General features: G+C 48.2%; 1 protein-coding gene across 3 annotated transcripts in view; it reads left to right on the top strand.

The window, feature by feature from the left end:
* Positions 1-3,508: 3,508 nt before the first annotated feature.
* The window catches only part of RERE (arginine-glutamic acid dipeptide repeats), a 174,643-nt gene continuing 151,425 nt past the window's right edge, over positions 3,509-26,726 (top strand). Inside the window, exon 1 of one of the 3 annotated variants that reach the window (XM_068171477.1) lies at positions 3,509-3,692. The gene's annotated coding sequence lies outside the window, so the exon portion shown is untranslated. The remainder of the gene's footprint in view (positions 3,693-26,726) is intronic. The other 2 variants (XM_068171471.1, XM_068171476.1) reach the window with 2 other exon arrangements.

Below are 26,726 nucleotides of genomic sequence, written 5' to 3'. Positions count from 1 at the left end.
AGCAGCTGCAAGTGCTATTCCTGCAGCAATCCCCTGACTATGAACCAAACTCATAATTGGATCACTTGTTCGTGGTGTGAGGATGTGGCTCTGCCTGCTAGGACTGGCTGGGAATAAGTTTGGGGGCTACACAGATGTTTATTACACAACAGAATCCCAGAATCCCAGACTGGCTTGGGTTGGAAAGGACCTCAAAGTCCACCCAGTGCCACCCCTGCCACGGCAGGGACACCTTCCACTGTCCCAGGCTGGCCTTGGGCACTGCCACAGCTGCTCTGGGCACCCTGTGCCAGGCCTGCCCACCCTCCCAGGGAACATTCCTGCCCAAAATCCCATCCAGCAGTGGGAAGCCATTCCCTGTGTCCCTCCAGCCCTCGTAAATCCTCTCTCTCCATCTTCCCTGCAGCTCCTTCAGGTCCTGGAAGGCCACAGTGAGGTCACCCCAGAGCTTCTCTTTTCCAGCGTGAACAGCCCCAATCCTCTCAAGCCTTTCCTTGTGCCCCATCCCTCTAATCAAGGTGGTGGCCTCCTCTGCACTAGGATACACACATTATACATATATTTATGAGGCTATTCCCCCCCAAGAGTGCTTGGGTTTGTTTAACAACAAAATCTGGCATCAAAACATTGTGAGCAAACATTTCCAATCCTTGTGTGGCCACTCCCTCAGCAGGGCAGAGGAGAGCAAAGAGGAAGAGAAAGGGAGAGAGGCTGCTGTGGAGAATTTCCCCATCACAGAGAGAGCGACTGGGAAAAGCTGAAGGCAAACCTGCCACCGTGGCAATTCATGGAGATTTTAATGCAGACATGCAGAGGCCAAGGAACGTGAAATTGTAATTAGTGCAGAAAACAGGAGAGATGGAACCGGGCTCCACCAAGGACAGCCTAAGTGCAGCTCTGAGATGGCTGTGTCAGCCGCTGAGCTGATGTGCATTTCCAGACCCTTATCTAAATTAGTTATTAGAGCACAATCAGCTCTGTGTCTCACCCTCTGGTGGTAATGCCCCCGAAGTTATGCTGGGGATAAATTTGTCCTGTATGTTCCGGGCAGAGAACTGAATTCCTCTGATGTGCCGAGCTCAGATCTCCTTGTGTGTTCCCTTCTCTTCAGTGAGAACAGTTCCCACTTCCCCCTGCTGAAGGCAATAACAGCCTCAAACTTATCTCTGCAGCACCACTGGCGTCGACCACAGAGACAGTTTACAGAGACAGCAAACAGTTGGGGTTACACGGGTGTAATTGAGGGCAAAATCTGCCCTGACATATCCGAGTGCCTTTTCAGAAGGAAGATATAATTCCACATGAAAATGCTCAGATGCCCGGGAAGAACGTGTGACTTTCTTTACAGCCATGTGATTTATTCTGCTGGCCTGTGGAGGAGAGGTGAGGCTAATGTTAAATAACAAGTTTGCTCTATTTTCAGCTCTGGTACCTTCGTGTTATCTTGTCTAAATATGTGATAACTCAGATATGAAGAAGCTTAAAAGATCTCCTAAGTGACCAAGCGTTTTATTAATTGCTACTCGGTAATTTGGAATTCTGCTGTTGTGTCAACTTCCTCGCTGCACAGAGCAGCAAGAAGCAGCATCAGCTGTTTATCCAGAAAAGCACTTATGCATAATCTGAGCATTCAGTGCAGGGCCAGCAACAGCAGCTGAATGTGGCTGATCCAGAGTGTGAACCTCGGAGGGCTGACGGGCTGCAGCTTCTGACAGAGCCATAAAGTTCTGTGCCTCGCCTCCCAATGAAGACACTTCACACACATTTACTCCTAAGGCCGATGACTGTTCACTAATTCATGAGAACGAGCCAGCTCGGGGCAAGCAGCGCACGTCGGACATGTCCAGGACAGAGGGACGTGAGCACAGCAGGGCTGCTCAGCCTGGAGCACCAGGGTCATCCTCACCAGGCTGACCATCCCTGAGTGTCCTTGGGCACCGGGGTCATCCTCACCAGGCTGACCATCCCTGAGTGTCCTTGGGCACCGGGGTCATCCTCACCGGGCTGACCATCCCTGAGTGTCCTTGGGCACCGGGGTCATCCTCCCCAGGCTGACCATCTCTGAGTGTCCTTGGGCATCGGGGTCATCCTCACTGGGCTGACCATCCCTGAGTGTCCTTGGGCACCGGGGTCATCCTCACCGGGCTGACCATCCCTGAGTGTCTGGAGCACCGGGGTCATCCTCACCAGGCTGACCATCCCTGAGTGTCCTTGGGCATCGGGGTCATCCTCACCGGGCTGACCATCCCTGAGTGTCTGGAGCACCGGGGTCATCCTCACCGGGCTGACCATCCCTGAGTGTCCTTGGGCACCGGGGTCATCCTCACCGGGCTGACCATCCCTGAGCGTCCTTGGGCACCGAGGTCATCCTCACCGGGCTGACCATCCCTGAGCGTCCTTGGGCACCGGGGTCATCCTCACCGGGCTGACCATCCCTGAGTGTCTGGAGCACCGGGGTCATCCTCACCGGGCTGACCATCCCTGAGTGTCTGGAGCACCGGGGTCATCCTCACCGGGCTGACCATCCCTGAGTGTCCTTGGGCACCGGGGTCATCCTCACCGGGCTGACCATCCCTGAGTGTCCTTGGGCACCGAGGTCATCCTCACCAGGCTGACCATCCCTGAGTGTCCTTGGGCACCAGAGTCATCCTCACCGGGCTGACCATCCCTGAGTGTCCTTGGGCACCAGGGTCATCCTCACTGGGCTGACCATCCCTGAGAGTGTTCCAGGATAGGGGAAGCTGTGGGGTGGGGTGGGATGGGATGGGCTCTAAGGTCCCTCCAAGCCAAACCACGCAGCAGCTCTGTCAATTTCCCCCTGAGCAGCACCAGGGAAGGCTCGGGCCGGACCTCTGGAAGGTCTGTGCTGCCAGGCTGGACCTCTGGGCACCGAGAATCTCCTCACGGTAAGGGTGCTCAGACGTGGGCAGGGGCTGCCCAGGGGGGTTCTGAGTCCCCATGGCCGGAGGTGGCACTCGGTGCTCTGGGCTGGGGACAAGGTGGGCACGGGCCGCAAGCCGGACTCGAAGGTCCCAGAGCTCCTTTCTACCTTCACCCATGTCGTGATTCCACAGCCGACACCTGGGCTGGGAGCAGCGGGGGACAAAGACGCCTCAAAACAACCCCCGTGGCGCTCGGGACAGCGATCCCGGAACCGGCCCGCAGAACCAGGGGGAGGGAGAGAAGGGAGGAAGACGGGGAAGGAAGGCGGTGAGCCCCGCCGGGGCCAATCCGAGCCGCCTCGCCTCCCTCCCTCACGGCCGCCTTTGTGCCCGGCGCCGCCCCCGCCTCCCCTCGCGTTTAAATCCCCTCCATCCCGCGCCGCCATTGGCCGGCGGGTCACGCGGCGCGGCGCGGCGGCCAATGGCGCGCGGCGATACTGGCGGGGCGCGCGGCCGGCGGCGTTGCTGGGTGCCCGCGGTGCGTGCGTGCGCGAGGCCAGGGGCGGGCGGGGGCAGCGCGGGACCGGCCGCTGCTCCTCCTCCTCCTCCTCCTCCTCCTCCTCCTCCTCCTCCTCCTCCTCCTCCTCCGTCCCCTCCTTGTTCCCCGGGAAGATGCCCCTGGGCTGCCGCTGCTGAGGCACCGCGCGGGGTCCCCGCCGCTCGCTTCCCCCCCGCGCCGCCGCCGCCGCCGCCGCCGCTTTGTCCCGGCAGCGCCCCGGAGCCGCCGCGGATGGTGTAGAGCCCGCCGAGGTGGGTGGGCCGCGGTGGCGGGGAGAGGCCGCGGCCGCCCCCGGGGAGCGCGGGGAGGGAGCGAGCTCCGCCGGGGCTGCGGGGATGCTCCCGCGGGGGCACCGCGGAGTTCTGCCCGCCGGGGCTGGGCGGTGTGTGCTCGGGGGTGGTTTGTTTGTTTTATCCGCGTTTCTTCCTTTATTGCTTTATTTTACCGCTCGTCTGTCGTGTCTGCCTGGTGCTCCGTAGGAATAATGTGCTCGGGGAAAGGCTTAACTTGTGAACCATCCAAATAAAGGGGGTGTTTGACTTAGATTTGATTTAAATGCACGCACACGGGTGGACGGCTTAGCTGTTTAAAAGGCACGCTTGCTTTCATGTGTGTAGGTATGGAATCCTGAAATGAAGATTTTATGCAAATTGATTTAATCATAACATTTTCGGTAGCATAGGAAGGGGTGGGGTTTTCTCTTTCTTCTTTCTGTTTTTTTTTTTTTTTTTCTCTCTTTCGTTTGTTTTGTTTTGTTCCCATTTCTCTTTCTGAAGCGTGAAAAGAAGATGCCCAGAATCAGGAAAGTAGTAGGAGGTAGTCAACATTGAAGGCTTCATTGCTGAAACTGACTGCTCAAGAAATTGCTGGGAAGAAAACAATATGATTCATTGTTGAGGTGTCTCTGCCCTTAGATTTATTTTTACAGGCTGCTTGCAGTTATTTTGGTTTGCTGAGTTCTGATGCTGAGTTTTTCCTCGAAGCAGCAGCGTTCTTGGAGATGAGGAGCTCAGAGGGTTTTTATGGAGTCAGCAGGCTGCTGTCTGATGGCTGTTTACTCCTGGCTTACATTGGCCAATTATTGAAATCAGAGGTGTTATTTCGCTTGTGCACCCGTGCAGCTGAATTGAGGAGCCTCATGCACTAGTTCATGCTGTTAGAATTCAGTAAAAATGCGTTCTCAGAGCAGATAAGTGACAATTCAGGTAGTGTGCCTGTTCTAAAATGTGGGGTTTAACCAGATACAAATGAACACTGTGTCAATAGAAGTAGTTCTTGGTCGTGAAAGGCACATGTCAAATTTTTGAATAATGTGCAACGTACAACATATTTTTTTGTTGTTCTGTTATCGCCAGACAAGCATTGTGGGGGTGTCTTTATTTTTTTTTTCTTTTTTTTTTTTTTTTTTTTAATTTTTCCTTTTGATACCCAGCTCCCTTAGAATCGAGAAATCCATGGTGGTTAGGAGGCGTGGAAACGTTTCTGTGATAATAAAAGCACTTGTGGTAAAGCCGTCTCCTGCTGGTCTCCGTGCCCGAGTGTGCCCCCGGGATGGCGGAGGGGGCTGGTGTCCGTGCCCGGCTGGCCCGGGGGTGTTTTGGGTGTGTTTTGGGTGCTCGCGGCCGCGCTCCGGAGGGCAGAGCAGGAGCTGCCTGCACACAATGCCCGGGCTGCGAGCTCATTGTTCTTCTGCGCCCGCCGCCGCCGGGACTCCGCTGCCTCGCACGGCGCCTTTTTCCGCGGAGCAGGGGCACGCCGAGCCCCGGCGGCGCTTCCTGCCCTTGCCTGCCTCCCCAGCACGGCCTTTCGGGGCCGCGGGGGGAGAAGAGGGGCGATCGGCGGCTGCAGGGCGCGCAGGCACCGCGGATGCGGCGGGAGCACGCGAGGTGAGGCTGGGAAGTGCCGTGCGCTCCATTGAACTTTCCTTCCTCCCTTGCACCTCCCGCACGGACACCCGCCCGCCTGGCCGCGGGCTCTGCCGCTCCTCGCATCCCCCGTGCTGCCTGTGGGCTCGCTCCGGAGCTGTGAGTGCGGGGAAACTGCTGCCAGGGGAGGACACGTCACATAAAAGCCTCGGGATGACAAAAGCAAGAGGAAGTGCAGAGGTTGACTCCAGCGTATACACGGTTTCCCTTCCTGGTGATTGTTCCAGGCTTTTGTTTTGCCAGCAGCGGCTGTGGAAAGGCCCAGAGCAGCTGTAGAATCGTGGGGTGTCTGGAGCTGGGGGGCACCCCCAGGATCGCTGGGTGCAGCCCCTTCCTCCTCGCTGGGCTGGGCTGGTGCTGAGGATGTAAAGGAGCAGCTGCTGGCTTGAGATGTGGGGTTGTTGGGCTGCTGAGGTATGGTAAAATCTCAGCTGGCTAGCTGGTGATGCTGAGGTTGCAGAAGGGAGTGAAAAATAACGTGGCTGTTGAGCAAAAGTTGCCAGTGTGCTGGATCCTTTGGAAAACAGGAAACGGTGACCGTCATAGTTTAATCATGAGGTCCCTGAGTTTTGGTTTTGACTCTTTAGCTGACTTCAGTGTGTAATTGGGGCACATTACTTCATTTTCCTCACCTGAATAAAATGTGGTGGTTGCCTCTGGCTTGAGGACATTTCTGGGTATTTTTCTCCCACTCCCAGCTTTGGTGTGGCCAGAGACTGTGGCTATTGTCTGCACGAATGCTGTGGTGTGAGGTCAGAGAGGTGCAGTGAAGCCCTTGTGCTGCCTCTCCGTGGCTCTGGGATTCCTGTGCCGTGTGAATTTGCACTCTGCACAGCCTGGGGTAGGTAACTGTGCCCCTGGACAAAGCTCCTGATGTTCCTGTCCAAAACAGGGAGCATTTCCTGGGCCGAAAGGTGAGTGGGACCAGGAGAGACAGCCCTGCCCTCAGCAGTCACCCCTGGTGGCTTGGCAGGCAGTGATTTCTCTGCACCCAGGGGTTTGTTTTACCTTGGTGGGGTTGTTTGCTTCCTGTGGAGTTGTGGGTGCACATTCAGGGCTGCCACAGCAAAGTGAGTGACAACATTCATGGGTTTGAAGAGATGTGTGTGTGTGTGATTTTTGAAGCTGTGCTGGGGAGGGTCAGGTTGGATTTCAGGGAAAGGTTCTTCTCCCAGAGGGTGCTGGGCACTGCCCAGGCTCCCCAGGGAATGGGCACGGCCCGAGGCTGCCGGAGCTCCTGGAGCTCTCAGGGATGCACTGGGTGGGATCTTGGGGTGTCTGGGCAGGGCTGAGAGCTGGACTCTGTTCCTCATGGTCCCTTCCAGCTCAGGAGATTCTGTGACCCTGCAATTGTTAACACTGGTTGCAGCTTAGGTGAGAAAAAGGGCATTTTGGTGTTGTGCTTTAATAACTGACTTTTTAAAATAGCACTCAATCTGTAAATTTATTCTCACAGCTCCAAACTGCATCCTTCTGTTGAAGCCACGCCGGGTGGTTGTTTAGCCCATGAAGAACTCCTTTCACTTTTGGGAGAGGGAGGGGACACAGGTGTGCCAGGAGCGCACAGAATTTAGAGTGTGTGTCAGTGGAGGGGTAATGGCCCTGCAGAAGGTGCCTTGTCCTCCCAGCAGGGCTGTTCACAGCCTGCATTGCCCGAGGGGGCTCTGACTTCATTCCCAGCTCTGCGAAGGACCCTGTGAGCCTCAGTGCCAGGTTACACTCTGCTCTTGGTGTGTGAACAGTGCCCGGATTGTGCTTAATTTCTAGTTGGAAAAATAATGACAATTGGAAAACAATTAGTTATTATGTGATCCTGAAATGAGATGAGGGAGCAAGGACATAAATTATAAAGCGGTGGCTGGGGTTGGAGTTAACCATTAAAAAACCCAAACAAACTCAAAACAACCAACTCTAAGTTCTAATGAACTGGTATTTGGGTTTTTTTAAAGTGGCATCCTGGCTAGACTAGCTATTTTAAATGTTCAGCTATTTTTCACTCTGGTTTTACTGTATGTTGCAGTTGTCTCAGTTGCATGAAGTCTAAACAAATCGTCCTGCTTCACTTAAAGGGATGCATACTCTCTGATTTTAGCTCAGAGCTTAAATTTAAATCGATAGGTTTAAAATGCAGCATATTTTTAAGTGAAACCTATCTTTGAACCGTAACAGAACAACCCTCTATTGATTGGAAACCTGTTTATTTAATGTGCTTTTTTTTAAAAAGCTGCCTGAAATGAAGTTTGCGGGTTCCTGCTGAGGAGTTGGTTGGTTGGGCCAGGGAGAAGGGGGTGAGTGTGATCAGCTGCTCTTTGGGAATGGCTTTTCCAGCCATTCTGGGGGGAAAACCCGCGCCCTCCTTGGGGTGATAGAGGTGTTGGGGAGCAGGATCCACAAGGCAGCTTTGTGCTCTGGCTGTGCCTTTGCCAGCAGCGCTTTCCACAGGCTTTGCTGATGTTGGTGGCAGTGCCCAAGTGCTCCTTTCAGAGAGGCTGATGGGGGAACAAAGGAGCAAACAAGATCTGAATGCTGCCCTGGCTCCTTGTGCCTTCGCAGCCCACGGGGGCAAGGGCTGCCTGCAAGGGACTGAAAAGCACAAGCAGATCGAAATATTGGCCTGGCTGTGCCTGCCTCAATAGGTGTTGTGTGCTTGGGCTTCGGGTTTGTTTTTTAATGCAAATGTTTGTTAGTTCACTGAGCACCCGCAATTGTACACTGACCTAGAGAAAAGCGAAACTAGCGCGGGTCCAAACATCACATTTCCCTCTGTGCCCAGCGGGGGGAATGGTCACCGGTTTTTCTTTGGAATCCTTAGAAAAGGGTGTTTGGAATGCACTGTGTCAAGGTGCTGGTCTTTCTCTGGATTCCAGACAGAAAGGGTTCCATTTGCATTTGGCATCTTAATTATGTTAGAAGTGCAGTTCTGAAAATGTGGATCGCTTTAGGTATCACATAAATTCCATAGATTAAAAGGTAAGTTTTGATGATTGAGTTACTGAAAAATGGGCTATTCTCTGACTGTGTAGGTTGTCTTTTGTTCTTCCTACAGAACACAAATGAGGGGCCAGTTCACATTATAAGATTCAGGATAAGTGGAGGAAAATGAGTGCTCGTTAATTCTGAGCTCTTAGTTAATCTATGTATTTAATCTACTTGTCTGTAATAAAAAAAAAAAAGTTACCGTGGTATTATTAATCCCTGGTACTGAGAGTCACTTTTGGCCTGTTTCAGATATGTAACAGGATTTCTCTTTTATGATGATGGGTGTTCCCTGATCATTTCTAGTATAGGCAGTGAGGGCTGGAGTGTAAATTTATTTTCCTGATCAGCAAAACTAATGAAGGTTCTGTTTTAGTGTTTCTGCCGAGGAGACAGGAGCTGGTAAGTCCTGAAGTTTGCTCCCTCCATCCCTGTTGCCAGTGAAATCCTCTTTTTTCCACTGTCCTTCCTAACAGTTGAGCGGGCAATAACATGGCTGTGCCTACGGGCTCCTGGCTGCCAAGCAAAACCCCAAATGCTGCTTTCTGTCTGGCCATGCCTTACTGGGGATGTAATTAATTAGAGAGTTTTTTCCTATCCATCTGCTGGCTTGCACAAAACTTTCAGGAATGTTGGTTATTGCTGAGATGACTGTCGTGGCAGGCTGGTTGGAAATTCATTATGCACTACAAGTTACTGGCATGAAATAAGAGAAGGAGGGAATTGGGGAGGGGGGAAGGGGGAACTGAGGTGAATTAGGGAAGTTTGTTTTCTCTGAGGAAAGGGGATAAAGAAAGAGAAAGGAAGTTGTGTCATCCAGTGCTAATAAATATTTCTGTCTGGGTGATGAGCAGTGTCTCCTTTATGTTGGTCCTTTTCATGTGGCCAACTGGTTTGGGGTGGAAGCAGACAAATTATTGGGCACTGGGCCCATCTTCCTGCAGATTTGCCTTCTTTTTTCTTTTGTTTTGGAGCTCTTTGGAAGCACTGTAGTGTCAGCTGGTCTGGGAGCAGGCATCTCCTACAACTGTTGGTAAAGTGCATAGGGGAAACACTCTTGTCATGTACTAAAAATGAATAAAACCACTAAGGAGCAGAATTTCTTACCGGCGAGAAGGCACTGTTGAAACTTTTAGAAAGCCCAGCTTTTCCTTGGTTCGATGTGAACCTGTGTGTGTGTTTATACCATTTTCCCCACAAGTGCCAGTGTTAGTTATGCAGCAGGTGTTCACTGCCATGGCAGCACGTGGAAGGTGCCAGTTTTCCTCCCCTGAAGGACAGGTGACTTCCAGCAGCCCTTTTGTGTCTGTGCTTTAGGAAACGGCTCTGGACACTTAAATCAGAGTGGCTCTGACTCCTGGGATCTCAGCCCTGCACTCAGAGCTTGGCTCAGCAGACTTTGAGCACTGCCTGTTCCATAACCACCCATGTATTGCACAAACTGACACATGGTCTCATTTTAGCTAATGGCTTTAAAATTTTAACAAAAACTAAACCAGAGAGGCCTTTTCTCTATTCCTGCTGAGGTCACAGTGGTCTGGAGGGAGCTGGTAGGACTGCACCATGTTTTAAACCTGAGCACCTACAGTAATTATGTGGTTGAATTGCAAAGTAAAGCAGGATGATCTAGACTTGAGTGTTTTGGTGTGGTGAAATAGAGAATTAAACCGGAATATGATGGTTTCTGTCAAAGCTTACTGTTTTGGCAACCAGTTTATTCCCTGGTTTAAAGAAAAATGGCAAATTCAGTTAGTAATTAACTATGCATTATAGGGTGTTAGGGGATCAGCAGCTTTGTGCTAAATATCAAAGCTATTAAATGTATGTGTTTAAGGATTATGAATCTTCTTAAACAAGTGCATATATGGCAGTAGTCTGCTGATGCCAGCATCCACAAGGGACTGGAATATGTTTACATGAAAAGTGTCATGAATATGAAAGAAGAAAGTGCTGTAGATCATGGAATTCTAGTGCTTTAAGGGTTGTATTTCCCTGAGAAATACCCAGTAAAAAATGGTGGTGTCAGACAATTGGGGCCTTCAGATGGGCTTTGAATGAAGAAAGAACACAGGTTCATCAGAGCAGCTGCTCCCTGCTTTAGGGGAAGGAAACACAATTTCCCAATGGCTGTGTGTCCTTTGGTGCCTGGTACTGCCAGGGGTGCAGCCTGGGTAGGAAGGAATGCAGTGTCTCCATTAAAGATCTTCTAATGAGGTCGGTGCAGGAGACTTAAACACTTAATCCTCATTTCTACAAACTGGGAGTGAGATGCAGGAAATGTAATTTATGTCTCTAAGGTCATTCATTTTCATGAAACTTAATAGACCTGGCTCTGACTGCTCCTTAAACCACTGAATTATGTTACTTGCCTTCCAACATGAACCCTACAGATGAGAACCTTTACTCAATGATTCAACAAACCTATTTACCTGTACACTTAAAGACTGCTGTGTGTCAAATGCCCAGCTAATAACTCCCCAGGAAATAACTGGCTTACCCCCTTGATTTGCCCCTCCTGTCTGTGGTTGATCAGGGAAACCTTGCTCTTGGAAAAAAAAAAAACTGAGGCAGAATCCAGGTTCTCTTCTGCTCTGCTGGAACAGTCCTGGCTGCTGTTTGAATGCTTCAGCAGAGATTTGAGCTATTGGAGGGCAGTAGGTGAAAAGGCAGTGGTGCACACAGTCTGGTGATCTGAAGGTTGTTTTTTAGTTGTACTAATTCACACGGAGGTTCTGGATTTATCAGTGACACGTTCCTTTATCTCGCACGTCCTTTAGCAGGTCACTAGAAATGTATGTGACTTGTAACATGTTTATTTTGTACCTCTGCTTAGGTTTTTTTTCATCATTCTGCTCACTTCCCCACTGTAGACTTTGAGGTTCTCCCTGTTCTGCTTTTTGGTGATTTATGTGAGTGTTTGAGGATGTTTCTTTTTCCCTGAGTCTCAGTCCCTGTCACAGCTCACCTTCCAGAGCTGGCTTTGTTAAACAGCCTGTAAACAGCATATCTGCTCATTCTTCTGGCTGGAAAAAGTCATTTGATTCTTATTTCCTGCTTGTCTTCATGCTGAATAGCCTCAGTCCTTCATTGTTGGGTTTCATTGTGTAACTGCTTCTCTTTGGAGCAGCAGAGCTGCTGCTCAGTTCTCTGGGTCCTCACTGCTCTCTGCAGCCCTGCCTCAATTAACGTGTTCTTCCCTGCGCTAATTAGTCAGCAAATAACTCCTTCCACAGCTTTTGTCCCAAAGTACGAGTTGGCAAGATGTGGAATGTAATTACTTTTGTGTATGTTTAGTCAAGTCTTGGGCGTCCCCAGAAGTTCCTTCGCGCTCGTCCTTGCTGTCCTGCTCTGATGAACACCTGGGATGTTCTGGGGAGCAGCGGAGGCTGGGAGGGATTCCTGGTGAATCCCTTGTTCAGGACGTTCTGCTGGAACCCGAGCATGTGTCCTGCATTAGATCCCCAGCTTATTGCACTCAGGTTATCTCTTTAATTCCTGGAGATGATAAAGGGCCAGGGTACAAGCAGGTACCAAGAGAGACTGGGAAGATTCCAGGTTGTTAATTCCTGACAAGAATTTAGATGTTGGTACCACAACATTTGGATTGTGCTCCAGACACTTCAAAAAGTCGCCAAACTCATTGCATGACCTTGAGCCAAGTAACTCATTGCAGTTTTGTTCCTCTGCTTACAAGAGAGGTGTGAGGGTACTTTGTTATCAGGGACCTTTATAGCTCTTGGGCAATAAGAAAGTGCCAATTTGCTGTGTCTGTTTACTCTGCTAATCTAAAAATGTGTTTAACTTAGTTAAACACGATATTTCCTTTTTGCAGTGATCGTAAAGCAGGTAGTTAATGAATAAAAACATAAATATATATAAATATATGCATATAATGGTATATTTGCATCAAAACATCACTGAGCTCTGTGTTCCTTTTCACTGCAGATCACCACGTTCTCACTGGACCTTTGAGTTTAAGACTTTTGCTTTTTTACTTAAAGGCCTAATTCTGATGGCAACTGGATGTTGTATCTTTGCATTTGTTATTTTGTGTCCCAGTGTATCTAATTGGTATTACTTGTCCATAGCAAAGTAGTTTAGGATTTTGTCATACCAGCAGCTGTAGAGACTATCTAATTCCTTGGTATTGAATGGAAATTATTCTTATTGTTTTTTAAATGCCTCTTCTGTTAGATGCCAAATTTGAGCTATATTAATTTTTTTTCCTTAAAGGTTTTAGAATAAATTTCTGGTTTGCTGTTTTCTGTGGTTTTCAGAACTCTTTTATGTCTTGTCCTGGATCAAGTTTGCCTTTAAAATAAGCTTTGCAGGAATAATCTTGCCCTTGGTTTAGGTATTTGTGCATTCGGTGGAGCAGAAAGATGAGGCAGGACAGCTCTGAGCGTTCCTGGTGCCGAGTCCTGCCCTTGGTGTCCCTCCTGTTCCTGATGGGCTCCTGCAGAGAGCCCTTCCCAATCAACATTGGAAATACTCCCTGAGGATCCTTCTCTCTTCCTCCTGAAACTGCAGGGGTTGGGATTTCACTTTCAGGTGCACAAAGGTGAAGTTCTGAATGTTGAATGAGCCTTCCAGGATGGAAGGAGGTGGAGTCACCCCACTGGAGGGAAAGCCAGGGGGATATTTCCTATGTACATGTTTGGTTTTAATAAAAATATGTTCTGTAGAATCCAGTTCAGTAGGAACATAATTTGCACCTCATTTAAATAAGGTTCTTTAAATCAGTCTGTGGTCCAGTGGGTGTATGAAGAATCAAATCTGTGTTCTCTCTTCCCTGGGGAGAGGAAGGGCGGGCTCCGGGGAGGAAAATGAGGCAGAAGAGATTAATACTTGCAGTGCAGGAAACACTGATCCCTCTGTGATCTAAAGTTTCTGTTTGAAGTCCAACCAGGTCTATTCTCTGTGTGCCTGGATGTGTTTTTGAGCTGCTGTGGCCTTTCTGTCTGGGCTGTGATTAGAGAAGAGGTGGTGGCTGTAGTGAGCTGGTGTCACAAGTAAAACCAAAATAGTCCTTACACTCTAAAATAAAACTCAAACAAACAATTATCAGGGAGAATGGCTGGGGCAGGAGGGTTTGCTTCTCTTGTGAGTGCACTTAGGCATGTGCATGAGTTTGCCTCATTTATGGACTGGGACTTATTTTTTCCCCTCTAGTTGGGTCTTTTTTTGAGGTCCACTGCATTCATTTTCCACATTATGTTGATACAGAAAGACACCAGACTTAAAAGGTACCTTAAAGGTACCTCTTGACAGCAGCAAAGCCCTTGCCTTCAGTGCTCAGGCAAATGCCTCAAAAAATACATTCAATTTTGAGAGGAGTGGATTTTTGTGCGGGCAGAAGCTATTTGAGTAGCATCCTTAGGCATCCCTGGGAGATTGCTGCCTGCTTAGTTCCTTGATGTTCCCAGTTCTCAGGTCATCAGTTCCTACTTGCAGAAATAGTTCTTCGGGGGCCAGCCATCCATAGCACAGTTTGACTTCTGCAGCTGTGGAGAAATGGCTGGTGTTTCAGAAGGCTGCAGATGTTAAGTGTTTGTCAGGAGGAGCTGCCGAGCGTGGCACGTGCCTGATGTGCTTGCTCTGGTGACTTGATTAGCTCTGGCTTTGGACTGCAGATAAATTGGCTGTCAGGGAGGGCTGCCAGTGTTGTCTCTGTAGCACAGTGCAATTTTTAGGTGGTTTGGTTTTGTGTTTTGTTTTTAAGCCACTGGTATCAAAACAACCCCTGAGTGCTCTGGGGACTGAGCACTGCCTGAATTGGAGGCTTTCACATTCGTGAGAAGCGGAGCTGACGGGAGCACGGGGAGGCTGACATTTGGGGGTAGCCCTGGGTAGTGAAATGCATCAAATCATTTAAGAGCAGGGAGCTGCTAAATGCTGTCAGAGTGCAGCATCTGAAGGGTTTGTCCTGCACATGTGGAAGCCTTTCCTGTGAGCCACAGCACCCTCCCAGATCCCTGCAGGAGCTGGGGATCCAGGGGAATTGCATTTGGCTGCTGCCATGAGCGGAGTGTGTTCCTGAGAGGACAGAGCCTTTGTAGAGTCTGGCTTTTATGATGATCCCGAGCTTGAGGAAACCCACATTTCTCTGTAGTGGTAACTCATTCAGCTGTGTCCGAAATTTGATTGTGTCTTGTAGGAGGCAAAAATATTTGCTATGCCTTTAGTTCTCAGTGAAGTGTCAGAGCTGAAACGTGTTTAAAGGAATCTGTGTTAGATCACAAGGTTTAATTTTGCTTGCTTGTGCACTTTTTTCCTCCAGCATGGGATTTCTTGCTATTTTCTTGGTGTGAAAAAGAGCCCTTACTGTGCCTTTCACCATGGCACAGCCCCATCCAAAAGGAAAATGGAAAAAAAAAAACAGTGGAAAATGTAAGGGTTTGGGGAATGTGCTTCTCAAAAAGAGTGTGACAGCTCACTTACACATCACTTCATTCTGTGTGTGTCAGGAGAGTTCATCGGAGATGTATTTGCTCATCTGTGTTAAAGAGAATTCCTCCTGAGACTCTGAGCAACTGTAAAGCTCAGAGTTACACAGATGGTGGTTGAGGTGAGAAAGAGATTCAGGTTTGGGCCACAGGTAGGTGCCACTTCTGTGTTTGTGGCAGTTCGATTGTTGGAGTGAAGTTTAGGATTTCATTATTCCCAGAGCAGCGAGGAGCTGGACACACCCGTGACCACTGACTGTCCCTGGAGTGGCCAGTGTTGGCCTGCCTGGGCTGGTTGTTGCTTGCCACACGTTTGAGGCAGTGACTGTGGTCAGAGTAAGCAGAAAAGGTTTCTGGAGGCTCCCAGGCAGTTGGAAACATTTCTGACTGGGTTTAGGAGAAGGGGAAAGAGCTGTGCAGATGATTATTAGGGGAGCTTGGGAGTGCAAACTGTATTTGTTGGAAAGAAGCCAACTCTTAAACAGAACTGTAAAGACCCGTGCTCTGATCAGCTTTTGAATGTGGAAAGAGCTCCCCGGTCTGAATTACAGGGCTCTGGTTAAATGATTACATGAGGTATGTTTAAAAATAGCAAATGTCTTTTATGTCCAGTCAAATAAGGTTCTTGGCAGTCAAATGAAATCTATGTTGACTTCCATCTGACAGCCAAGTGACTCAAATTCTATGCTTCCTAAAGGAAAATGGCTTTTTTATTTTTAGTTTCCGATTAATTCCATTGTAGCCTGTAACAATAAATAATCTTGTACTGGATTTTCTTGATAAAAGTAGGATCCGTAACTCTGCAAGCAAGCTTTAGTTCAGCTGTTTAAAGCAGGGGGGGTTTAAATGCTGTGCTAAGGCAAGCTAGAATTTGTGAGGGCTCTTTTTTCAGTGGGAAATGGTCTGTTGAATGCTTCTCTAGCGTGTTCCTGTGCACTTCAGTTTGCCAGATTAACGGAGCTATTAGTAATAGCCACTCCTGCTCCTTCAGCCTGAAAGAGTTGGTAAGCATGGAGCTATATGTAGTTTGTATTTTTAATTAAACTTGTACTGGGATTATCTTGTATTACCAGCTACCTTCTAGAAGATTATGTTCATAAAAGGTTCATGAGTTGTTAAGTGGAAGAGATTAAAGTGATTGTTGGCGTGTTAGTAGAATTATTTGTTGCCTACGCAGCATTTGTTCATAGCTTTAATTTGCCAGTAATGGAAGACAAGTAAAATGCAAGCATCTGACTTTTAAAATCTACACTAGCTGACAAAATGAGGCCATATTTCAGAGTGATTGTCTTTTGTGTTATTATTCTTTTAATGTGATGTTTGGTTGTTCAGAAATATTGAGTGGAAGAATATTGTTTTCAGTGTTTTCGGCGCTCTTGCATTCTGGTGATGCTCTTCATGGTGTGACCAGAAATGTATTTTATTAAAAAATGGAAAACCACTTAAAGCGTGGAGGGGATAAAGGAGCACAAAGAACTGATGAGCAGATGCTGGAGGAGATGGTTTCTATTATGGTGGACTTGTAAATCCTTGCTGTGTTGTTCATTTAATCGATACAGGAGAGGTGTTGGAGGGATCCTGTGCTGAGGGAGATAATGTCTTTAAACGCAGTGCTTAGGATGATTTTATGCATCCAGATCTGTTTGGAACGACCTGTGAAATAGGTCGGGCAGTGAAGAAGAATACAGCGGGAGTCTGTGCTGTTATCAAAACCCATTAGCGAGTTGTGCCTGCCTGAAAGGCTGCCTTTGTGGGGCTGGGGTCCGTCCCGGAGCAGGGAGTGCCCGGCCTCGGTGGGCCATGAACGGTGCCTTGTGCTGCAGCCACAATGCGGGCACAGTGTGAATAAACATCTGCTCGCTTTAATAATGGATGCCAGGCAGCCTGGGGAGCTCCAGGCTGCACTGGCGTGTGTTTTAGACCCAGCGAGTTAAAGCAAACAGGGCAAACTGACATTGTGTGCTTCTGCTGTGGAAACGTGAGGTGTTACTTTGAGAGATGCTCTGTGGGATGAATTGAGTGTTAATGGGTAAACCCAGTTCCCAGTGCCTTCAGCGGTGCTGCAGGAATGTGTTGCACTGTTCTGCTCTGGATGTGGTGTAGAAAAAGATCTTTTCCCCTCTCCTTTTTACCGAGAAGCTGCCTTGCAGTTGTTTGGGATGGCTGGGGGCAGGAGCAGGCTGGGCTGGTGCCCCTTGGCAGGGCTGTGCCCGAGCTGCAGTCCCAGCTCCACATCACCCTGCCTCTGCCCGGCCTGGTACCCAGCTCTCCACTGTGGGGATGCTCGAGATGATTAAGGATTCCGATGGTAATTGCTCTTCGGTTGCCAAAAATGTATTCTGTTAACAATATGTCCAATTTCTGTTGCTGCAGCTCTGCCTGTGCCCGGGGTGAGGCTGCTCTGGGCTGGCACTGCCAACGTGTGCCTGCCTGGTGTTCGGGACTGGCCAGGGGCCGTGTCCAGGGTCTGGGTTTAACTGGAAAGGTCATGCAGCACTGACCATCCCCAGGCTGCTCTTTGGAACTGGGAAAACACAGCTCCTCTCTGGAGCCACCTGCAAAGGCAGATTTTCACGGCCAGGCTTGTGAGAAGTGCATCAGTGTGTTTTCGAACACGGCTCCTTGGTTTCTCAGCGCTCCTCCAGGCAGGCAGTATGTTCAGGGCAGTATCCAGTGTATAGGCCAGTCACCACATGGTGGCAATTTTCTCAGGAAAGGAATCTGTGTGGATAGAAAGCCTGAACTTCCTTGCTCAGACATGAAGAATGCAAGTGTGCTTTAAGTTAGGATGTGAACGACATTGATGGCTCTGTTTTGCAGATGTGGTGAGTTTGAGAAGGTTTGTAGATCACAGGAGACTATGGAGAAATTAACATTAGCTCTGCACTTGAATTTGGTATTTCATGCATGTCTAGCTGGTAAAATGCTAAATGCAATTTTTTCAATTATAAAGGCTTAGCAAGGCTTAGAGATGATTTTCTGAGATTCTAAAATATGTACTATTTAATACATAATGCAAAAGGAAAAGCTGGTTTCTTAATGTAAGAACATGAAAATGGAACCAGCTGCAACATTATGCCACCCCGATGCAGCTTTGATGCTACACTTTTAGCAGTGGATTAAATATTGATACCTCTTTCTGCCCCCTCACCTCCCAGTACACTTGAAGCTTTTGCAGTTGTTTTAAAGTGTTTATAGAAGAGCTGGTCGAGTATCTGTAGTTTGTCCCACCAGATTTTTTGTGAAGTATTAAGAGTTCATGTTTGTAGTTTAGGGGGAGGAATGTATGAGCAATTCTCTTCCATAAATACGTGGATCTGTTGGTGAGCAGGAGATCTGCAGGACTTTGTACGTTCCACCTTTATATGGGTAAGGAGGAGCATGATGTCCCTTGGCTGCAGCAAGATCAGACCCCAGATCAAGTAAACAGTATATGAAATTAAGCTATGAAATGGAAAATAAATGTGTGATTATGTCACAAATGAAAGGCATATGTGAGGAACTCGGGGATTACATGGGCTGGTATGAAAACCATGCAACAATCTGATGCTTGTTTGAACCATATATTAACTCTCATGTGTGAGTTTTATCCTCCTGAAACTGTTCAGGATGCTGGGGAAAAGTTCCTGTACTGCCAGGGATTAGGAAAGTGGGGAGGTTAAGAAGAGGTTTATAAGGCTGTTGGAATATTCAGCAAGGAGTGGAAACTCTGAGTTCAGCTGGACAAGAGCTGCCTGGCAGGGTTACAGTCAGGGACAGTTCTCACCGTGTCACTGGTGCCTCTGAGGCTGAGCAGCTCCCTGTGGCCCTTGGACTAAGCTTAGTCCATCCCCAACCATCTCAACATCCATAAGCTAACTTGTATTTGTGACACAGATTCACTGGAGGATCCCTCCCTGCTACCAGAGAAGCTGGAATTTCCCCATAGTTAATAGAATCATCTTAGTGAGCTAAAGGTGGCTGCAGCATTAAAACTGGAGTTGGATCAGGATCACTGAAAATGTTTCTAGGTCCTGCTGTAAGCTCTGTAAAATACTTGGTGTGCTAAATTCTGATGTCTTTATTTAGTCCTCACTCTGGTGGAAATGAAGTCAGTGGCAGATGTTGCTGGACTGGTCCATACTGACCCAAATATCAGCAAGCTAATTTTATTCTTTTTTCAATTTCTGTACATTGCATTGCCTTGCTTGTTTCTGCCCTGGAAATGGAAATGGTGCCCGACTTCCCTTGCAGGATCACATCATTGACATTCCAGGGATGGAATGCAGTCGATATTCCCTGGTCCTAATAAAACGTGGCAGCTTTGCAGTGACAGCCCAGGATCAGCCTGGAGACTCTCACATTTACAGCACTGCCAGAAATAAGCCCTCTGACCTTGTTTTTCTGAAGAGCCATGAGCACTTGTGTGATGCCGTGGGTGATTCCTGTAAGACAGGTGGTTCCTCTCCACCTGGCTCCCAGACTCCTGGATGTTCCTGCTGGAATAGTGGGGAGCAGTCAGTGCAGGGAGTTTGGGTGTTCCCCACAGTCTGGCTGCTTCTTGGCATTAACTCTCCTGTGTGTTGGGGTGTGTGAAGTAGATTTATCTGTGCCTTGCCTGCTGAAAGCTCTGCTGGGATGGAGAGGGGTGGTGCTGTGAGAAACCACTGCTCCAGAGCTGCTGTGGGAGACAGGCAAGGCAGTAAAAGTGCAGCTCCACGGCAGAATGCTCTGTTCTGAAAAGCAGCATGAGGAGAGAACAGTCATATTCTGTGACAGCAGAATCAATAGGGCCTCTGTGGAAACAAATGAGAGTTTTATCTCTCCAGGCTATTGTTGAGGGCAGACTGAGGCAAATGTCTAATGGGTTCAAGCTTTTGAAATCATTCTGTAACTGTAAGGGAGAGGAACATGCTTTTAAAAATGGAGTGAGCAATTATGAAAAGGAGGTTACTCTGCACTCCTGGAAATGGTGTTTTGTCGGGGCTGGCTGTTGGGTGTTTGAAGCAGCTCTGGGCAGGCAGCAGTCAGGGCTGCCCCAGAGTGGGTCTGTGTGTTTGCACTCGTGTGGGTGGATTGGTGTGCCTGAAAAACCTGGGTGTCTGTGCTCAGGAGAGCTGAGCCTGTGAGTTCTGTGAACCCCTGGTTTCCCAGGGAATTCCTCTGCAATTATAACCTCAGAGAAACGGGATGATTTGGCAGCATCCCTGTCATCCCGAGTGCTGGCATTCAGCTTGTCCCCCGGGATGGCTCTGAGGAGTCTGTGCTGCTCAGGGTGCTGCTCAGCTCTGAACACGCTGTTCTGCAGCTCTGCAATCCAGAGCCCATTACTGCAGAGGTGTCCAGAGCCCTTTGGGAGCAGGAATGGGAGCATGGATTGCTCACAGGAACGCTGTGGTGCAGGGGAGCAGGGAGGAATGGGCTGTTCTGAGCGTTTCCTGCTGCACAGCAGATGAGAGGAACAAGTGATTTGAGAATACAGCATTGACATGCACCAAGTGTTACCACAGGCTGCACTTGGATATTGGAAAGCTGTGATGCTTCTGCCAGCTCATGACGTTCTTGGGTTGTGGGGTTTTTGATAGAAAACCCGGCAGAGTGGGGATGCTCTGTGTTTCTTTTTGATGAAATAACTGGATAATGTGGTGTTTTGGCCGGGCACGCAGCTCACTTTAACTTCGGAAGGAAGAGTGAGAAATTCCAGCTGGAATTTCTTGTTTATACAACACATGTGCTGAGGCTCTTGCCTCTTCCTTACATGTGTGTGTGTATGTGTATATATATATATATATATACATATATATATATACATATATATAGCTGTGGTGCTGATTATGCAAACAAGGAGGGATGAGCACTCACTGGATTGCCAGGGTTGTTTGAGCTTCAGCAATTTATTCAAACTTAGTAATTTCATGTGAGATGGGAGATGTTTGCTTTGGGCGCTTGCCAAGTTTGAAACTTACTTGTTTTGTTTTTAAAACACTTGGAGTGCCAAAAGCCTTTGTTACATCCTCACTTCTGTTACTGGAGTGGGAACCAGGAAAGAAAAATGCTTTTTTTTTTTTTTTCCCCCTCTCTTTTAAATGAAAGAATAGCCTGAGTTTCAGAAATACTAAGCTGAAGTGATTTTTTTTCTCCCCCTTTTACCTTGTCAAATTAACATGATTGCATGTTTCACTTTTTATGCTAAGGAGTTTCTGATCTTCAAAGACAATTTTCAAAAAGACATGCTGGTTCAGCCAAGGAGACTAATATTTTAGAAGGAATATTACCAGTAATAAAAAGACAGAGTTATGATAGTTTGCATTAATTTTAATAACTTTTTGTGCAGCTCTCGAGTGGAGATGTGAGAAATTGAAGGGAGGCAGTTCTTGCTTGGCCTGCAGTGGTTTGTTCCTGCATTATCTCACTCAGACATGGAAAAGGCTGCGGGGAGCCTGCTGGGGCTCCTGAGGGGTCACTTCAGGATCCCTGGGCAGCAGTGGCACCATCCTGTATGCCCCCCTTGTCAGCTCTGCCCTTCAAATGGGACAACACAAAAACTCTCTTGGATTTCAGGAGCATTTGTGTTAGCAGAGGGTAGAACAAGAATGTGCTGTGTGCTGCCTAAATTCTCAGTATTAGTAATTAGCTGTGCAAGTCGATTCCTTTAAAACAGTGGGGTCAAAACCACCAGTTCAATATCCACACAGTGTGTGTTTCCCAAAGAGATGTAAAATCAGAAACACTTTAAATGTGGGGTGTAAGTAGAATATCTAATGAGTTCCTGTGAAATGTCAAATCTCATTTATCATGGTAACCATCAATAATGCACCAGATGTTTTGACTGCATTTGGTTTTGTATTAAATTAAACATAGGCAGGGGTGCATGAAGTTCATCATTAATGCTGCCAAGGCTGGTGCTGTGACAGCCACTCTGTGTTCTGGGGGGTTTGGTGCTGCTGGTGGCTCTGTGTGGGACTTGTGTGTTTGGAGGTGTCTTGCTTGTAGTAAACAATGGCTCTGAAATTGGTTGTCTTCATTCAGCTGAGCTTAGACTCAAGTTAAATCTGCTTTGAACCGATTTTTTTTCCTTCCATCCTGTCAATCAGGTCTTACATTATTAGTTTAGTGAGTAATTACATTCACTGTTTGCATTTTACTCGCTGAGATGGAGGCAAGGTTCTAAATGGTAATAATTAGATATAATACCTCTGTTGTGAGGTGAGCAGGAAACTTCAAATGCCTCGGATCTTGTAGTTAATGCCACCTCTGTCTGGGATGCAGCCCCCTGGGATTTGTTAGTGAGGGAGTGATGCACTCGGGGTTTTTGCTGCTCAGAGCTGCTCTCAGCCCTGCCCTGGCTGCTGAGGGGACAAGGACATCTGTCCCGAGTCTGAGCCACGTGTGGGAGCAGAGGGTAATTAAGATGGCAAACCTTGGAGATCCAACATCCCCTCCCTCTCTCCTTAGAAAATCAGCTACATCACTGAAACAAGACTTGAAAAGCGTGCTCTGAAGCCAGAATAAACACCCTGAAATTTTTATCATAATGTTGCTTTTAAAAGTCCTAAATGTCCTCTATTTAAAATGAAATTCTTTTGTATTAACCTGCTTTCATATGCTAGCTTTCACCAGACTGCAGAATTGCCTGATTTGACTTTCTAATGTAACTGTAATGAATCTTCTGGGAAATGGAGCGATTGAGTGCATACACTGTGCAACTCCATTGTGAAATACTCTGTTAGATCTGCTAGATTCCTGATTTTATTTTTTCTAAGGGGTGGGGTGTCCCTGTCAGGTATTAAAATCGAAACCAGATGCATTCTCTAGGGGACTTGGGGAGCTCAGGCACTCCAGTGGGTAACATTGCCTTGATTAAATATGTTTGCAGCATCACACACATAAATACGCTGGGTGATGGTGACACAGTTAGATTAAATTCAAAGGCATGCATTTGGAGAGAAAAGGATAAAGATGAAATTTATTGGCAGATACCCATGTAGCTCCTTTGAATGCCTACAGGACAGATTATTTTTAAAAATGTATCAAAGTGCACACAAAACTCTACACAGGGAGTGTATTTTTGTGTTAAAATGCTGCCTTATTCTGCAGCTATACTTGCACAATGTCTGCCTTGTGAACAAAACGACCCTTTGAAGAATATTGCATATATGATATGTGAAAGGGAGGGGAGAATCTGAGTATCCAGTGCTCAGCTTGGCACCCAACAGCCATTCCTTTCATAATTGATTTCAGGGCCAAAATGCCCATTTTTTGCACTCTTTGCAGTCCACTCCCAGGGAAGGCCATACCCAATTCTCTCCTGTCTTTGCCTTTCTTGATACCTTTTAAAATGGTATATGTAGTCCTGGGGTTTTTAGTTTCTGTGTCTTCGGGCTTTCAGTTTCTTTTTGCCATTTTTCCATGGATTTTTTTCAAGTTTACAAAATACTGGGAGTACCATTCAGCTTAGGTACTTAAAAAGACCATACTTGAGACAGAAATTGTCCAGCCCACCTGGGCTTGTTGGCTGTTGCAGAGGTGATGTGGAAATCACATTTCCAGAGCAGTGCTGGGTGGAATCTCCTGCACATCTCCCTGTGGTGGCTTCAGGAATGGGGTCAGGATATATCCTCCAGCAGGGAGGACAGGAAATATTGGCAGCTGGAACTTAAAGCAGCAAAATAATGGAAGGAAATGATCTGTAAGTGCCAACTGCCAGCTCGGTGGCTCATACAGCTTCTCCTGGGAGGTCAGTGCTGCTTAAAGGGGGATTTCCCCACTGCATATTCACCTGATAAGGGCTGATCTGTTCATTCAGAGCAGCTCTGTACAGTGCCCTTTCCCTGAAAGAAATGGAAATTGCTGTGAATAAAACTAGACACAGTTTATATATCTGTGGGGAAAAAAATCAATATTTTCTTTGGGATCTGATGCTGAGTCCACTTAAATCTGTTTAACTTCAAAATGCAGGTAGTATATTGTAAGATGAAGACAGATAAGTACAAAGCAGGTTCTCAAGCCTTGGAGAATGTTAAAAATTCTATATTTTTCCTGCAGATAACCTTTTTCTTCTGTCAGTTGAGTTGGGCAATTGAAATAAAGGCTGGAGTTGCACAGAAAAGATGTTCTGTGGGCTTATCTCCAAACTGTGTCAGCATTTTCTGCTCCCCCCTCTCCCCTGCCTGGTTTCCTTCCATATCAAATGTAATTCCTTAAATCCATCGTAGGAGGTGGATTCGCATGTCCCTGTGTGTGAGAGGAGTTGTGGGCACGCCAGCCTTTGGTCAGGGTGTCGGGACAGGACTGGGACAGGACTGGGACAGGGGGCACACCTTGTCCCCCCCGTGTCCCCCAGCCCACTCTGTGTGTCCTGGGTGGCGAGCGTCCCTCGCGTGTGGCTGCCGTTTCCCTGCCAGCTGTTGCCATTTTGCATTCTGCTTTTGTAATCACCCTTTCTAAAATGGCTTTATTGTTGGCTGATCAGGTGTATCCTGACATAAATAAAACATTGGCAGTAATTGGCTGTGACAGCTCCGCCGCCGCCGCCCCTGCCGCCTCGGAGCCCCGGCCCCTCTCCCCGGGGTAATTGGCTTTGACGGGTTCTGGTCGCTGCAATAATCCTGATCCATGAGCCTGTGTGAGCTGCATAATGCCTCGAGGATTTTGTACCCATCAATATGTCCTCAGCTTGAATCATTTTTTTTTCATACTTTTTCCGTGGCAGTTTATTAAAAGGAATGCTTGCTGCATTTACTGTGTGTTTGGTATCTACACAGCCTCAGCTGTCATGGCAGATGAAAACACCAGCCTGCAATTCCAAACGCTCCTGTGTGCCTGCTGCTGATACAAAGCAAACCCCCCTGCCATTGCCCAGACACACTTGCAGTTCAAGTCTCCTATTTCTGTAGGTACACTGATGTTTTAGAGTGATCCCTGATAATAAAACGCGATAATCTGTTGGCAAGAGCGCAACTGCTTTTGTTTGCAAAACTTAATAAGCTGTGAGACAAACACAGAAATATGCAAAGGCAGAGCTGTACGTGCTAAGTGAGGCCTGACAGTTTCGGTTCTAACCACAGCTGAAGGCGTACTGACTTGTTTGCTACCTTGGGTAATAACTCAGATTTCTTTTGTGGTGTCTGGTGGAAAAAAAAAAATCAAAATCTTGTATTTGCTGGTATTGGATCACACTTGATCTTATTAGGACATTCTGAGAAATTTAAATGGCAGCAAATCCAACTTGGTTGGATCCTAATCAGTTGCAACACCAAAGTTATTGGATTCTTAACCAGAATTGTCACGTAGAGCTGAAATTCGTTAAAAGTAGTTCTTAAAGTGGGATTAGTTTTTCTCGGTTACAATTACTGCTGGCTCATCACGGAGAGCAGAATTTCTGTGGGTGAAGTGTGCCCAGAGTAATTCACTATCTCAACAGGAGTCCTGACTCCTTTGGGAAGGAAGTTTGTATAAATATCCCTGTAAACTTTGTTCCCTGACAAGCTTAGGGAATAATTTCTAAAGGATTCCAGGAGTGGTTCAGGAGTCACTCCAGAGCAGCCCGTGTCTGCAGTGGCTGAGAAGAAGGTATGGCTGCTCCTGAGGAAGGTATGGCTGCTCCTGAGGAAGGTATGGCTGCTGCTGAGGAAGGTATGGCTGCTGCTGAGGAAGGTATGGCTGCTGCTGAAGGAGGTATGGCTGCTGCTGAGGAAGGTATGGCTGCTGCTGAGGAAGGTATGGCTGCTCCTGAAGGAGGTATGGCTGCTCCTGAAGGAGGTATGGCTGCTCCTGAGGAAGGTATGGCTGCTGCTGAGGAAGGTATGGCTGCTCCTGAGGAAGGTATGGCTGCTCCTGAAGGAGGTATGGCTGCTCCTGAGGAAGGTATGGCTGCTCCTGAGGAAGGTATGGCTGCTCCTGAGGAAGGTATGGCTGCTCCTGAGGAAGGTATGGCTGCTGAAGGAGGTATGGCTGCTCCTGAAGGAGGTATGGCTGCTCCTGAGGAAGGTATGGCTGCTGCTGAGGAAGGTATGGCTGCTCCTGAGGAAGGTATGGCTGCTGCTGAAGGAGGTATGGCTGCTGCTGAGGAAGGTGTGGCTGCTGCTGAGGAAGGTATGGCTGCTGCTGAAGGAGGTATGGCTGCTGCTGAGGAAGGTATGGCTGCTGCTGAGGAAGGTATGGCTGCTCCTGAGGAAGGTATGGCTGCTCCTGAGGAAGGTATGGCTGCTGCTGAAGGAGGTATGGCTGCTGCTGAGGAAGGTGTGGCTGCTGCTGAGGAAGGTATGGCTGCTGCTGAGGAAGGTGTGGCTGCTGCTGAGGAAGGTATGGCTGCTGCTGAGGAAGGTATGGCTGCTCCTGAAGGAGGCTGAGAAGAAGGTATGGCTGCTCCTGAGGAAGGTATGGCTGCTGCTGAAGGAGGTATGGCTGCTGCTGAGGAAGGTGTGGCTGCTCCTGAAGGAGGTATGGCTGCTGCTGAGGAAGGTATGGCTGCTCCTGAAGGAGGTATGGCTGCTCCTGAGGAAGGTATGGCTGCTCCTGAGGAAGGTATGGCTGCTGCTGAGGAAGGTATGGCTGCTGCTGAAGGAGGTATGGCTGCTCCTGAAGGAGGTATGGCTGCTCCTGAGGAAGGTATGGCTGCTGCTGAGGAAGGTATGGCTGCTCCTGAAGGAGGTATGGCTGCTCCTGAGGAAGGTATGGCTGCTCCTGAGGAAGGTATGGCTGCTCCTGAGGAAGACATACCCCTAGTTTGGAATCAGATCCTCTTGGCACCCCCAGGCCAGCCTGCTGTGTGCTGGGGGCTGGAGGAGTGATGCATCCTTGGGAATGGCAGTGACTCAGGCAAAGGGCAGGGATTTCATCTCTTGTGATCCCGAGCCAAGCTCTGTTCATTCACTAAAATTACCTTTTTTTTGAACTGAAGTGTGCTGATTCTGGCGTGGGTTACGGGGTTGTAGTCGTGCAGTACCACAGTGCTGAT

This window comes from Anomalospiza imberbis, chromosome 23 (genome assembly GCF_031753505.1).
Source record: "Anomalospiza imberbis isolate Cuckoo-Finch-1a 21T00152 chromosome 23, ASM3175350v1, whole genome shotgun sequence".
In the NCBI taxonomy this organism is placed as follows: domain Eukaryota; kingdom Metazoa; phylum Chordata; class Aves; order Passeriformes; family Viduidae; genus Anomalospiza; species Anomalospiza imberbis.
The sequence above is the reverse complement of the archived record's forward strand: the minus strand, read 5'-3'. Positions and strand labels throughout refer to the sequence as shown.